Here is a 12,237-nt window from a genome sequence, read left to right as displayed (position 1 = left end):
ACATAATTTTACCTCTACCACTTTGGGTATGTGTTTCCCTTCATGAATGTTCTACTCTTTTTGAGCAATAACTTTTTCCCTACCATTTTGGGTATGTGTTTCCCTTCATAAATGTTCTACTCTTTTTGAGTAATACATAGTTAAAAATTAGGACCAACTAACCTATGATGATCTATGTGCAGTTATCATTGAATCATCATTGTCATCCAGCCAGATATTAGCAAGATCGTTGTCTTTGACTCACAAAATAATCCAAAAGAAACCTACCAACCCGTTATTGACTTGCTACAAAGGTAAAACCCGACCATTTTATTATTATTCTTGTAATAATTGATTTGATTGAATCTAAATCTACTTAAGGTAATAATCAAACAAATGCAAAGTGTACCTACGATACATCGAGAAGAGTGTTAGACACTGGCTATTCGCGAAAGAATGAATTATCCGACATGAGTTTCCTTGTAGGAAGCAAGGCTCGGGTAATAATTTATATGGTTTTTATGTAATGGAATTCATGCATGGATTCAATAGAGACGCATCATACCAGGTGGTCGATGCTGAGGTATGTGACATACATCTTGATGACTAATTTTTGGATCCAATACGTGTTCATAAGGATTGATTTCTTCAATTCTTTAAATTGCAGCTCCTCGTGCTGTCCAGAGATCGACTCATGGCCATTGAAATCAACCAGTTCAAAAATAACTTGTCGGGTTCATCAATGACCAAGTCATCAGTCCAATCGGCGAGTTCCATAAATTTGGCTCCTCTCTCTCGTTACCTTCATCCAACCCAAAAAAAACAGAGTTCAGAACCTTCGATTAGCAAGAAACCTTAAACTCTTTTTCATTGTTGTAATGAAACCTCACATGTATGCGGTGTATATATATTGTGACGGGACTTGATGTTTTAGAAATGAAATTATATGTGCTTGTGTATATATACTGCGATAAAACTTAATATCTCATAAATTAAATTTATATGTGTGTGTATATAAATATATCGTATACTATTATCGACAATGGCCAAATTTATATGTATGCGGTATTAACGGCAACCGTCACATTTTAAAAAGGGCAGGAAATACCTATCAGTGCTAGTTGGTAAAAACAAACCAGCACTAATAGTACACATATTAGTGTCAGTTTGATCTACAAATTGGCGCTGATAATGATTTTCAATGCCGGTTCCATACCTGGCACTGATAGTCTGTGACTATCAGTATCGAGTAATCAGTGTCGGTTTAAAACCCATCCCTGATAGCGATTTTGAACTGACACTGATAAGAATATCTACAGTAATGTAACAGGGTGTTTGGTCTCCGGAATAAAGTGACGTATCACCACTCATTCCTCACAAATACATGATTAGTTAAACATAAGAGGTAATGTCGTCCTATCAAAATTTAAAGACAAACCGTCCAATCTAGTATTGGAGGTTATCCCTCGAACCAAACATCCCATGAGACCATGACTAGCTTCAGGCCTGCAGGGAAAGCAATGCCGCTTTTGCAGGCGGTGGGTGCGATGATCATCACCACTGGAGAATAGAATAGATCGCAGATAAAACAAACGATTGGGGCGATCTTCACTGGATCTCTCTTTCCCCATTACTTAACGCGGGATGAGCACTAATAAACAACACTGAAGAACCCGTGTCACTCATCGGGGATCCTTTAAGTTGGTGCCGGTGGCTAAGCCGCCGTGCACGTGATTGAAAGGTGGTCCTCGGCTAGTGCGGTGGCGCGGCCCGGCGGTCCGGCCGGCACGCACGCCGGAAAAAGGCTGGAGGGAAGGAAAGATTAGGTGAGGGGACGGCCATTTAAGTTGCTGTCGACTTCTTTCTTGTGTGTGATTGGGACTGCATGCTGCCATGGAACTTCTTTCCCGCACAAAAAGAAGACGGTCGGCGGTACATGTGTAGGCTTCGTGAGGCGCAACTTGTTGAGTCGAGGCTGCTGCAAGATTTAGTACGCTTGTCGGCTCCATCGCTCTTGTAACCTCGCGCACAAGAAAGTTCATGTTTTAGTCTGCCAAGAAGATGGGTTACATGCTTACTGTTCTTCATGGTACAACATCTGTATATGTTTAGAACAATACTGTGGGTACAGCCTCCTTTAATTTAATTTTATTTTTTACAAAAGGATGCGTGCGCACAAGCACCTTTTTTATGAACACTAGATCTGCTAGTAAATTGTATATTCCCTTCATTGAACAATAATAGTAGCTTTCACTAGATATTAAACTAGTAGCTTCTTTCTTCGCTGCTACCAACAAAAGGATTCGTGCATAGCTTCCTCCACTCATTCCCTTAGATAAGAAAAACTTGCACCATTTACGTAATTGAATGAATTTCACTTCAAAAAGTCGAGGGTCAGAGCTAGCAAATATCAAGGGAACACGCATGAAACTACAAAGATCTTGCGACAAGTTCCCAACACATGTTTGCGACATCAACTAGTTGCATGTTCAGATGAGTAGCAAGCACTGATGACTGGTTCGCATGCTCTGAAGCTCCTTTAGCTTTATTCGAAGTGAAAAGCAAAGGATGAAACCTTCCTGGGTGTCGCGAGGCACGACCTTAGCTCCTTGGCCAGACCTCTTGCAGATGAGGAGTTCTTCGAAGCGGTTTACCGTATGCCACCGGATAAAGCCCAAGGCCGGATGGTTTCACCGGACTCTTCTTCCAAAAATGCTGACATATCATCAAAAAGGATGTAATCCAGGCAATCTGTGCATTCGCCAATGAAGGCTGCACCAGTTGTTACCACCTTCTCAATATGGCAAACATTGTACTTCTGCCTGTTATGTGGGGCGTTCACTACAACCGGCGCAACAAGGCCGTAGGCCCACAGCATCAGGCGTGAAGCTCATACAGGAAGCTTGCCGCATTAGTTAGTTGTTTCAAGATTTAATTAGCTGGTTGCTAGCTTTGGATTGGTTATCATTGTTATCGGGTTGTTAGCATCAAGATTCGATTGTTAGTTTGTTACTCAGAATCCTCCCTATATAAATGGACTGGCATCATTCAATAAAGGCAAGCAAGATTAGACCAGTTGATTTGTTCCCTCCTCTCGTCTGCCTCGTGGGCGCGACTGCCGAACACAGCGCATCTGCCGCGCCGACGAGGTCCAGGCCCGAGGCTGATTACCTTCCACAATTACGCACTTCTCCACCCTCCCCCTTCCAATATACCACCTGCCCGTGACAACTTGGTATCAGTTAGCTCAGGTTTCGATTCCATGGAGGCCCTCACCAAAGCCGTCAACGAATTCACTGCATGTATGGCTGAGTTATCCAACCAGTTCGCCACCCTCGAGCCATTCGTGCCCCTGACGCAGACTCTCCAAGATCTGCCGGACAAGGTCTCCAGCCTTTAGGCTTCGGTGTCCGACGGCGCCGGGAAAGTCTAGGCGCTTAACCTGGCTGTCGCCCATCTGGAGACCGGCCACACGCCCACAAACGGTCCCAGGGATTCACACGACGACGACGCCAGCATCCAGAATGACTTTGGCATCACCGGGAAATCCTCGCCATCGTTTGGTGGCATGCGTTCGTTCCGTCCTATCCCGAACAACGACAACAGCGACACCCGCTTCCAACCGTGCTACCACAAGCTCGACTTCCCCACATTCAACGGCAAAGAAGATCCACTCTTGTGGATTAATCGATGCGACCAATTCTTCCGTGGACAGCATACTCCAAAAGATCGCAAGGTGTGGTACACATCCCTGCACAAGACGGGCGCAGCACAGCTGTGGTATTATAGGCTCGAACTTAACTCCGAGACTCCTTCATGGCGCTGCTTCGTCCACACTCGTTTTGGACCACCAATGATGGACAATTCGTTGGGGGAGATCGCCGAGCTCCATCGGACGGGCTCCATGAATGACTATTGCGATCAATTTCTCACCATGGCCTACCGCGATGCCGAACTGACTGAACGCCAGCAAGTCCAACTTTTCATCACCGACCTCGTCAACCCACTAAAAACCGATGTGGCGCTGCATCGACCGACGACCCTGGACGATGCGATCGTGTTGGCACGTGCGTATGAGCAATGCCAGCTCTTGTCGGACACCCTGGCCACACGAGGTGGGCCATGTCCTTTTTCGTGCGCACCTTCATCACCGAGCACCATGATGACATCAACGGCGAGCGCAGCAGGTACCACTCCGTCGGTTTCGGCTTCATCAGCTCCCGCGGGAAGTGGCAAGTCCGCGGCAGAGGGGTTCGCGTGGACTCAAGAGGCCACAGACATGTTCCACGCCCTCCGACGCGCCCTGGTCACCGCCCCAGTCCTCCAACTCCCAGATTTCATAGCCAATTTCATCGTCGAGTGCGACACCTCAGGAACCGGATTCGAAGGCGTTCTTCATCAAGGCAGAGGTCCGGTGGTGTTCTTCAGCAAACAAATCACACCTAGGCACGCCAAACTCGCTGCTTATGAGCGGGAGCTAATCGGACTAGTCCAAGCTGTCTGTCACTGGTGTCCTTACCTCTGGGGGCACCGGTTCATCATTCAGACGGACCACTATAGTCTCAAGTTCCTCCTCGACCAGCGCCTAATAACCGTGCCACAACATCAATGGGCTAGCAAACTTCTGGGCTTCGAGTTCACAGTGGAATATAAGATGGGTGCCTCCAATGTCATAGCTGACGCCCTGTCCAGAAGAAACGAGGCGAGTGAGAGAGCTGCAATCCCTATCTGCGTCGTCCTTCGCCCTGTTCGATGATTTACGCTGGGAAATCTCCTCCTATGCTGCCCTCAGCGAGCTACGTACTACGATCATAAATGGCACACAACCAGCACAATGGGGCGTCATGGATGACTTGATCAGCTTCAACGTCCGTATCTACACCCGTCCATCTTTGCCAAGCTTGCAACCCATCTTAGTAGCAGCTCACGACATGGGCCATGAAGGGGTACAAAAAACTCTGCATAGGCTGCGAGCGGACTTCCATGTTCCCAATGATCACAAGGTCGTACAGGACTATGTCCGTGCTTGCGCCATTTGCCAAAGAAATAAGAGTGAACATTTGCAGCCCCTGGAAGTGCCCTCCACCGTATGGGCCGACATTGCCATGGATTTTGTCGAAGCTCTCCCCCGCGTCAACGGCAAAACGGTGATCCTCACCGTCATTGATCGCTTCTCCAAATATGTGCACTTCATCCCCATGTCGCACCCGTACACGACCAACTCAGTGGCGCGACTCTTATTCAACAATATCGTCCGGCTCCACGGAATCCCAAGCTCCATTGTCAGCGACCGTGACCCGATGTTCACGAGCAATTTCTGGACAGAGCTGTTCAGCCTGTCCGGAGTAAAACTTCAACTCACCTCTGCATTCCATCACCAGTCGGACGGATAGGCAGAGGCAACTAACAAGATCATCGCCATGTACCTTCGATGTCTCATAAGGGATCGTCCACGCCAATGGCTACGGTGGCTGCCTTAGGCAAAATTCTGCTATAACTCCTCCTACCAGGCTTCGTTGCGCACCTCCCCATTCCGAGTCATCTACGAACGTGAGCCCCCATCGGTGCGCACCTACGAACTAGGTGCCGCGCGACTTCCCACAATCAAGCAGGCCATGCAAGAGCACGATGAGTTCATCAGTGAAGTCCACGATCGTCTGAAGCAGGCACAGTAGGTTCACAAACTGTAGTATGATCACCACCACCGACGGGTCGAGTACTCTTCAGGTCAGTGGGTCTAACTCAGGCTCCTGCACTGCCAAGTTGCCTCCCTGGATGTACGTGGCCGCTCCAAGCTGGGTCCCAAGTTCTTCGGCCCATTTCGGGTGCTTGAGCGCATCGATGATGTGATGTATCACCTCGAGTTGCCATCGAACGCATGCCTACACGATGTCTTCCACGTCGGTTTGCTCAAGCCTTTCCACGGCACGCCGCCTACATCAACTCCTCCACTGCCACCAGTTCATCATGGCAGAGTCGTCATCACACCAGCAGCCGTCCTTCAGTGTTGCTTGGCCCGAGGGCAACGCGAGCTGCTCGTTAAATGGGAAGGTCGCTCGACTGCCGACGCCTCTTGGGTTTCACTAGAAGATTTCCGCAAATGCTATCCCGATTTCCAGCTCGAGGACGAGCTGCTCGTCGAGGGGGAGGGGGGAGATGTTATGTGGGGCGTTCACTACAACCGGCGCAACAAGGTCGTAGGCCCACAGCAGTAGGCGTGAAGCTCATCTGGGAAGCTTGCCGCATTAGTTAGTTGTTTCAAGATTTAATTAGTTGGTTGTTAGCTTCGGATTGGTTATCATCGTTATCGAGTTGTTAGCGTTGAGATTCGATTGTTCGTTTGTTATTCAGGATCCTCCCTATATAAAGGGACTGGCATCATTTAATAAAGGCAAGCAAGATTAGACCAGTTGATTTGTTCCCTCCTCTCATGGGCGCGGCTGCCGAACACAGCGCATCTGCCGCGCCGGCAAGGTCTAGGCCCAAGGCTGATTACCTTCCACAATTACACACTTTGCCACCATCCCCCTTCCAATATACCGCCTGCTCATGACACTGCCAAAGAAAGGTGGGGATGAAAACATAAAGGACTCGGACCAATCAACCTCATCCACTCGGTGGCAAAGATCATCTCCAAGATCTTAGTGCTTTGGCCTAGCTCCCCACATGCACCCCATTATGTATGGGTGCCAAAGTGCTTTCATAAAACGGAGGTTCATTCATGAAAACTACATGACAGTGCAAAACATGGCCAAGTAGCTACATAGGTCAAGAATGTCGACCCTTCTCTTCAAACTGGATATTACAAAAGCTTTTGACTCTGTTCGCTAGGAGTATCTCCTGAACCTCCTTTCACATCTTGGCTTCCCACGACAATGGTGTTCTTGGATCTCCACAACCTTGGCCTCTTCATCATCTAGAGTCTTCCTCAACGATGTGCCTAACCCGCCCATTAAACATGGTCGTGGGCTTAGACAAGGTAATCCTCTCTCTCCACTTCTATTGGTCCTGGCAATCAACCCGCTGCAGCGCATCCTGTCGCACTCTGTGGAATAGTGCCTCTTGGTGCCTCTGCTTGGACAAAGTCCTGACTTGCGAATTTTGATGTAGAATAGTACTCTGATGATGCAGTGGTCTTTGTGTCACCAACGGCAAGGGATGTCTTCGCCCTTGCCTTCATCCTAAATTCCTTTAGGGAAGCGACTGGTCTCAAATCAAACTTCGCCAAGACAACGGTCACCAAGATAAGATGCTCTGGGATAGACATGGACGAAGTGTTGGCCGGCCTCCCAGCTCTCTATGTCGAGTTCCCCATCACATACCAGCTTTCCACTCTCCACGAAGCAGCTCAAAAGAGTTGACCTACAACTGCCGGTGGATAGAACTACCTTCTAGCAGGGGAAGTTCATCAACCATGGTGGCTGATTAACTTTGGTAAAATTGGTTCTATCCTCGTAGCCAATCAACTTCCTCATAGCTATCAGAGCCCTTCTGACAACGCTTAAGGAAATTGACACGGTTAGGCGATGCTTCCTCTGGTCAGGATGCCAATGGATCACAGGGAGGAATTGCAAGGTCAATTGGGCTCGAGTTTACTGCCCCAAGGACAAGGGCGGCATGGGAGTTCTACAGTTGGAAGCCTTTGGCTAGGCACTCCGGTAGAGATGGCTTTGGCACGAATAGAAAAACCCACAGAACCTATGGGTTGGCTCGGAGATTCCTTGCAGAACAACTCCTGGAGTGGCGACATTGACTACTCTCTAATGATGTGTCACCAACACATCAGCCAGGCTATCATGTTGTGGCAATATGCACGAGAGGTTTCCTTACAGCCCCATGTTACGGATGACATCGTCTAGAGGATGAATGCCAACATGGATTATTCCATATCTTCGGCCTACATGATGCATTTCTGGGGTTGCACCGACATCGACTTCGTTACCATCATTTAGAAAGCATAGGCCCTGCCAAAGTGCAAGTTTTTTGCTTGGCTAGCCACCCAAAACAAATTATGCACTGTAGATCGCTTGGCAAAGAGAGGATGGTCTTCCAACAAGCTTTGTGTCTTTTGCCAACAAAATCTAGAGACCTCCCACCATCTTTTGGCAAGCTGTCGGTACACCCAACACATCTGGGATCTTGTTGTGTCCTAGCTTGCCCAGCCAGCAATTGACCCCAACTTTGGTGCACCATCGGTTTCCGTCCACAAGTGGTGGTCAGCGATGGCTACCTTGGATCACATCCGGTGAAAAGGAGTCAGGTCACTCATTTTGCTAGTCTCTTGGATTTGGAATGAGCGGAATCGACGTATTTTTTACCATCAAGAGCAGCCCTCAGCACAGGTCATCCGTTCTATCAAGGACAAAGCCTCTCTCTAGGCTTTTGCTGGCACGTGCCACCTCAGGTGCCTTGTACCACAAGAATAGGCCTTTTCTTTTGGGTTTGGGGACACACCTGGGTCCCCAACTCTTCTTTTGTTCCAGATTTGTTAAAAATATTTTTGACACATCAGGTCTTCTTATTAATACAACGAGCAGCTCTCCTACCGATTTCGTTCAAAACAAAAAAAGAACCAGACCAATGAATTGTACCATTCTTCTTTTCCGTTTCCTTAGTTTTTCTTCTTTTTCTAGATGAAACTTTCCTAAGAGAAGTTCGTTAAATGCAGCTCTCGGTAATATGAGGGAGTATCAAACATGAAGGTGCTAGTGCAGAATTTCGTGCCTAACTCTTTTCTTGACCAATAGTGCTACATTCCAATCAATTATAAGCATATGCAAGGAATGAAAAGAAATAAGCTCCCAAACTATCTTATTACTTAAGTGTATCACAAATCATAAGCAAGTGAGAACGTACAGTGAGTGATACAGACAGGCCCATAATTTCCTCCATGTGCTTCTCAGTTTACCGGAGACGCTGAACTGGAAACAGCCAGCTCACTGACGCTGTCCTAGGCCAGTAATTTGATAGGCCCATTTATCAAGCCGAAATTGGCGTCCGAAAATGCACAGATACACTGAAAGGTAAGGCTGAGACTTAAATAACAAAAATAATAGAGTTCATCAAGTTGCTCCCTCCATTTTCGTGTTATAAGGTATATTTCGGCCCAAGCACATGTTTTAAGAGGTTGTACTTACAAAGACCAAGGTTAACATCTCCATACCGATTAAAAAAATAATATCTCCAGATAATTGTTTTGGAAGCATAGTTACTGTGAACGTTAAGGCCAAAAAAACAAATTGTAAAGGGACAGGCTTCCTTTTTTTCGCGAGAAAAAGGGACATGCTTTCTATTTTGTTGCAAGACTGAAAAATATCTGGCAATGTAAAATGAGACGTATGGATCATGTTGGGAAAAGAAAAGGGGAAATTTGTCATATATGTAACAGAAAATAGGCGTGCCAGCCACTGCGTTTGGTTTTGGGGATTACAGGATGGGTCTAGGGCTTAATCTGCTGTCGAAGATTAGTTTCTGATAATGTGTCTGTAAATTGACTTGTACCTTCGAGTGCAGAGATTAATCACGAGACGAGACAATCGATGTATACAGTTTTAGACCTTCGATTGGAGTAATACCCTACATCCTGTGGGGGTGTTGCTATCGTATATTGATGATTCGAGTACAAGAGTTCCTCTCCCCCCTCCCCCTCCCAGCCTTTTCACCTTATATAGAGGTGAGGTGCCGACTCCTATCCAGCCACGGTTGATAGGGAGTTATCTTCCTTGACGTCCAAGTAGATAAATCTGTTTTGAGTACTAATCATATCGAGTTAGGTAACTAATTGAAACCTTCCTTATATGTACTTCCTTGATTCCGAGTGTATCAGGTACCGCTGATTCGGTTCCGTGATATTTAAAGCTTCTTAATATGTGTTGTACATACCCTGTCTGTATATGATATATTTCTTGTGCGCATATACCATATAGTTAGATATTCGGCAGTAGCCCCTAACTCTATTCAGGAGGAAAGATTTCTATAAGCGCTCATTCGAGTACCACCAAGTTTAAGCTTGATCAAGTAAAATAGATCAGGTTCATAGTCGAAAGAATTGAGTATAGACGGATCCTTCCTCGAGTATCTAGTGGAAGATCAGTCGAGTCGAGTACCCTGTGAATAACCGCACTCGAGAGTTGAAGAAAAAGACTAAAGAAGTCAACTAATCGACACCCAACTCCGAGTAGAGTTGAAAAAAAAAACCCTTTCAAAATTTGAAACGACAGGTGTAGGCGCATTTAATACGGGCAAAAGGGCGTGCAAAGATTTGCACGTCGTCATCATACTGCTTTTCACGCCGGTCGAAGTGTGGTAAAAATAGGCGTGGTTGTCAAAGAGACTGTAATTTTTCCCTTTCCGAAGCAGAAATGACTTCCGTGTCCTACCTTGAGACAGGGCCTATTTGTCTCAGTAGTAAACTCTATTGACCTACTCTCGTGACCTCCATTGCAACCTTGTGCTTCGATCTCGTCGACCATTGCTCGCATTCTACTTGGAGAACTTCATCTTTTCCCTTTAACTCTCATGGCGGAGACTTTTGATTGGGCAGCTCTTCCCTTGGGAGTGCTCGACATCATCTCCAACAAGCTGGTTCATCCGGAGGATTTTGCCTTCTTTCGATGTGTCTGCACCGCGTGGCGAGAAGTGCATAGAACGGCGAAATTTTCTCCATGGATCTTGAAAGGGCTGTTCATACATGAGGACGGCTTGGTGGAGGTGCATCCTCTGGGGAGCGAACAGTTTTCAACCTTCGTTTCCAAGGCCTGGTCAGCGATAGCTGGGAGATAATCGGGGCTTCGAACGGGCTCCTAATCGTCATCGAACGAGGGCATCAAGTCAAAGGTAGGTTGATCAACCCGGTAACAGGATGGTTTTCTGACCTTCCTTCGCTTTCGTACGACGCATTCTGGGTCAGTCTAAAAGGATGTGCAGTGTGGAGGAACGGGAAATTGTTCATTATCGTTGTCCCGAGGATGCCTTGCTTTCACCTTCAGATGACAAAGGGAGTGCACATATATCTTGTTGACGGGCCACTGCGATGGTTCCGAGTTTCCAGTAGCAAGTTTTGATGGCATATTGCGGATTTCTTAGATAGAGTGGCTTCAGGAGATCCATCAGGCGCGGTGGTAGCATTAGAACAATCGACCCCTAAGCTCGAGATCTGGCGACCTGGTCTGAGAGGTTCTCGACTGCTCCTGGTCGACACTTACGCATTTTTCTTGAAAGTTGGAGAGCAGATCGATGATCCAGCCGAGCACAGTGCACTAACGCTGATTTCCCTTCACACATTTGGTGATAACATATGGGAGTCACTAGAATGGGAAGTTATCCCCTGGTCGAAGGACTTCCCTGGTCGAAGGAAAGAACAATCCTGCTGGGCCTGACGTCTAAAGATGTCCCTCCAGTACCCTGGATTACTGGTCGAAGGAAAGAACAATCCTGCTGGGCCTGACGTCTAAAGATGTCCCTCCAGTACCCGGGATTACCAACCCTAACTGAATTCTGAGCTTCCGTTGGACAAACTCAGCTTATGACCGAGATGATTATAGCGTGCTTGAAGTTTTCTACAACGAAGTATTCAGAACCGTAAAGTCCCTTGAAGAAAATTTGGCGTTCTTGTAAATGGATATCATCAAAAGCTTTTTCCTTAGTCGAGTAATATGCTTCTTGTTAGGATTTTTGACAGATGCAATGGAGTCATTACTAATATTTTGCCTATCTAATATGCTACTGCCTTTCATTCCCTTATTCTGTTGATGACTAAAAGGGATGCTGCTGTCTTGGCTCTTCAAAAGCTGAAGGAGCAGACACTCGACCGCATGACCCAATCAGCTTCAGCAAGCGTCGCTACATTGCTTGGTATACTCAAGAGTTACAATCCCACGCTTGATATCTCGTTGGTGACAGTCGGGTTAATTGTACTAGCGTGGAGGCCGCAAAACTTGTCAAAAGCGTCCAGCCGGTAGTTCCAGCCTTTGTCGAGTCTCTGAGGCTTAGTTTGCCTAGTGATGATAGTGAGGAGAGTCCCTTAGACTGATGGTCCATCCTGTTCTGGCACTTGTAAAATATATTTTATGATCTGAGAATGCCCGCAACAATGCTACACTTTGCCAGTCTATTATGATTTTGTCTGCTATTTCCTTGTCGATGAAATAGGATTAGCATAAGTAGATGCAATAACTGATAGATATATGTTATCATCATTCTCAAGACCATACGATTATGCATCTGTCAACCTGAAATTTTAACTAGATAAGCCATTAG

The 12,237-nt window shown here is 46.7% G+C and overlaps 1 long non-coding RNA gene across 1 annotated transcript in view; it reads right to left on the bottom strand.

Annotated features, from left to right (window-relative positions):
* Positions 1 to 638: 638 nt before the first annotated feature.
* The window catches only part of LOC133916010 (uncharacterized), a 31,348-nt gene continuing 19,749 nt past the window's right edge, over positions 639 to 12,237 (bottom strand). The window contains exon 6 of the long non-coding RNA XR_009909436.1: positions 639 to 781. This is a non-coding gene — a long non-coding RNA (uncharacterized LOC133916010). The remainder of the gene's footprint in view (positions 782 to 12,237) is intronic.

Source organism: Phragmites australis, chromosome 4 (assembly GCF_958298935.1).
Source record: "Phragmites australis chromosome 4, lpPhrAust1.1, whole genome shotgun sequence".
Lineage (NCBI taxonomy): Eukaryota > Viridiplantae > Streptophyta > Magnoliopsida > Poales > Poaceae > Phragmites > Phragmites australis.
Note: the sequence above shows the minus strand (reverse complement) of the source record. Positions and strands in the feature narration are given on the sequence as shown.